This window comes from Limulus polyphemus, unplaced genomic scaffold, assembly GCF_000517525.1.
Source record: "Limulus polyphemus unplaced genomic scaffold, Limulus_polyphemus-2.1.2 Scaffold2377, whole genome shotgun sequence".
Classification (NCBI taxonomy): domain Eukaryota; kingdom Metazoa; phylum Arthropoda; class Merostomata; order Xiphosura; family Limulidae; genus Limulus; species Limulus polyphemus.
Window position 1 is genome coordinate 114,512 of NW_013667987.1, and position 4,272 is coordinate 118,783.

Consider the following 4,272-nt stretch of genomic DNA (forward strand, 5'->3'; position numbering starts at 1 on the left):
TTCCAGGGGTTGGGGCAAAGTAGTGTGAAATTGTGAACTGAATAAAAAAAATTCATATACATATGCTGAATTGATAATGAAAGAGTTATGTTTCTAATTTTCCAGGGGGTGGCGATTACCGCCCCCCCCCCGCGGACGCCCATGCAGTAACATGTGACTTTACTATACTTGTACCCATCTGAATACTTTGAGTTTCTGTCAACTGCAAATCAAAAGTAATAACTGTGTTAACTGAACAGGAAAATTACCGCACAGATCAAAATAACTTAGCATAGCATAGCCTTAGCTACTTACTCTAAAGTTGGCTGCATCAGGAGATATAACGTCACTACAGTACACCCGCCTATAAGAAAAAAAAAAAAGAGAAGAGACAGTTGAATGCAAAGTTTCAAGTCGTGAAACATTTATTTAAAGTGACTCAAGGGTAAACAAAAACGACAGTTGTTCAGCATTTCTTGACAAACTCCTACTCGATAAGTTGTTCGAAAAAATTCACTCATCCTAGTGAAATCAATAACAGCTAATTTAAATATTCGTTTTATTTGATGATAATTATTATTTGCATATTTCTGTATAACTACCCCCCCCCCCCACCACACACACAAAAAGAATGGATGCCCCAGTTTTAAGATTTGAAAATTTAGTCGTCCTACACACCTGAGAGTATAGCTTTTGAGTTTAATAAAGAATTTCTGCTTGAAATACTGACATGAAGTATATTTAGTATAAAACAGTAGTGAGTATTTGTCCCGCTAATATATGAAACAGAATATTCGGTGTTTTCTTAATGCTAGTAAATAATATACAGTTTGGTCGCAAATTCGAATATTTGTGGGAATGTAATATCTCGCTGAGAAAAAGACAAGAAATTGCTTTAGTATCGCCACCAGGAGAGTGCACCCATTATTTTCACTGGGTTATTGAAGGAATATATTTCAGCTAAGGTAGCCGAGATGTTTGTAGATTATGTGAATCAATTTTGAAAAGATCGACACTGTTCGTTGAAAATATTGTTTCAGAGTAATCTTGATGTAGAAATGTTTGATTATTACAATTTAAAACTTTCGCGATATCATTAAATATTTGTTACAATATTATTTCTGAACCAATAATCGTAATTCACAAACTTTGTTTTCACCAATTTTGTTGCAGTGTTAGAATTTGTTCACAAATACAGTTTGGTAGACATCGTCTTGCTTTACTGTAAAATATCCGTGTTTCTGATAGTAACTCTAGCACTTTACTGTAAAATATCTGTGTTTCTGATAGTAACTGTAGCACTTTACTGTAAAATATCTATACTTCTGATAGTAACTCTAGCACTTTACTGTAAAATATCTGTGTTTCTGATAGTAACTGTAGCACTTTACTGTAAAATATCTATACTTCTTATAGTAACTGTGGCACTTTACTATAACACCCATAAAATATTTAAAAAAAGTACACATTTCTGGCAAAAACCATGTCATTTTATCGTTAGCACATAAAAAAAGGCAAACTCTTTAAAATCTTCAAACCATTTCAATGTTAATACACAAATACAACAAGTAACGTCTTATTAATATATTTCAGTGTTAATATACACAAGATACAGTAAACATAAAAAAGGGCACCTTTGCATGTTTTTTTTAAGTTAATACACACAAGATACAGACAACATGGTTCGTAAAGACCTCTGGAACAATTTTCCAGGACATTTTTCAACTTCTGAAGTAGTTTCCATGACTATTTTGTATGTTTATTGCATATAACTACATATGATAAAGAAAATCACATTATAAATATCTTTTAATAACAAAGTACAGCTGTAATAACTTATGACAGTGTCAAAAATAAAGATAACTTCTGAGAATTAAATAAAAAACGTACAGATATACCAGCCAATCAGTGCTATTTTCTCTAAGTAAATGCAATTAAATTGTTATAATTCCTACAATTTTTCAAGCTTTTAAATTAACTCTTGACCAACTTTTCTACTTCATCTGCTTTTTCTCTTGCTGTCCCTCCTTGGGGGATTATTCTGGGTTACAAAGACGATCTTTTTCAGTAGTCTCAGCCTTTTTGTACAATTATTCTTCATTTTCATCAGATTCAGTTCTTTTCTTATTCTTCTATATTTCATCAATTTCCTCCAACACATATTTTCTTCTGTTCATCTTTGTCTGTGTTAAAGCAGACTCTAGTTTCTCAAATAACTGTTTGTGGCTATGTGAAGAGCATAGATGGAGTTTTCAGTGTCAAATTAAATGAGCTGTTGTTCTCAACCAAAATTTCTAAACAAAGGTATGAAAACTGTTCCAATGAAGAGAAATTTTTGTTGATACTAAAGTTTCCTTCTACTGCAGCCTGGCCATGTGAGAATATCACAAAACTTTCTATACCGTTCATTGCTTACAGACATACATTCACAGAACAAGAAATCTGCTGATTCTTGGCTTTTGTTGAAATTAGCAAATCTGACTTTTTCAAACACAGGGACATTGTCTACAAACAAAGTGTACTGCTGCAGAAGAGTATCAAAGTTCTTTTCCTCAGTTGTTTGGCATTCAATAACATATTCAACAGTTTCTTGAATTTCTCTGTGAGCTCTCTTATTTCAGAAGCCATCTTTACGGGATTGAATCACAGCATGCAGTGTACTGAAGAGTACAAAAGTAGACATTTTTTTTCAACAATTCTATTAGAAAACTTTTGGCTCCCATCTGGAACTCAAGCACATGTCTGTCACTTGGTTTTCTGTCTTTCATCACCTTCTCCTTTACCTACTTTTTTGTAGTCTTCATGTATCTTCTTATCTGTTAAATCAATTCCTTCCACCTCCTTCATCATTTGACTGGTCCAGTACATCACTTTTTATGAACCTTCTCATCAATTAAAATACAGACCATCAGTCTCTCAGTTCATGGAAATGGCTGCAACTGTAATAATATGCACTTACAGAAATGCAGCTTTGCCACAAATACCGTGTCCATAATGCATTCTCTGATCACTTCAAATGACTTGCTACCTCGAAAAATGATTTGTTTTTAGCTTTTACCACTGCACTTACTCAACTGTTCTGTCCCAAATCACTGTCAGTATAGCTCTCTTTCAGCAAAGCACATTTTCAACCATCTGTAGCTAACAAACTTCAATGGCATCAAATTACCAGTCACAATCTTGAAGTCCTCTCTCCATGATGATAGTACAAACTTGACAGAAGAAGCTCTTTTCCTTAGCCCTGTTTTGAAGGAATTGTGAATTACATGCAGTCCACATGATCCAATGTTAATAATGTGTGCTCCATTGGTTAGCATCTGTTAGATATGTTTTGAAGGAATTACATGCTGTCCACATGATCCAATGTTAAAGTGTGTGTTCTATAGCTAGTTAAGATTTTTTATTTCACAATTTCATAGAATTTCCAATTGACATTTGGACCATCCATACTTAGTTGTAGCATACTGGGCATCTGCAGGCAACTTTCTAACACAGAATAGGTAAAATGGTTCACCATACCATTGCTAGTAGTATGATCTAAAGATAAAAATATTTAAAAAACTAGTTTAAATACAAAAAAATTGACTAAAAGAAACTTTCTACACTATTTCGCCAATCAGAGTTTGCATGTTTTCTTTTACTGTTTCAGATGTTTCAAAACAGTGTTTTCTTGGAATATTAATTTTATGTCTAAATATTTCCAAGAGAAATTTTTATTTGTTTGAATACTTGACAAAAAAAGTGGCATTTAAAACCTTTTAGATCAAATAATCATCTACAATGGTTTACATTTTATGGAAATTTCCCAGTATTTTAGGCACTTGAAATATTCTAACTAAATGTAATAATAACATTTTTTGTTTTGATATTCATGTGTTGATTTTATGATAATTAAGAAATTCTGAAGACTCCACATTTAAACTGTTTTGTAATTTCACTGTCTGGAAATATATCCCTAAAAGGTTTGCCCAAGTTTTCAGATGAATGATACAATTGGTGAGGAGTAGCTAGCTTTAAGGTCCACAATATTTTTGTCTTCAGCACATTGTCTTTTGTTACAAAGTTTTGCATGCTACTAAAAATAGAAGGTTTTTGAATATCCTGGATTTCAAAATCTGAAGCTTCTTTTGGTTCAAAGAAACTTGTAACTGAAACAGTGGTTGATCTCCTTGCCTGCACATTTAAAATACGTTTTCCAATTTGCAAATATAGTTTGTTTTGACTTTCATTCAAAGCTACACGAGGGCTATCTGCACTTCTTCTTCTGTAGCTTTTCCCGTATCTATACGGGGT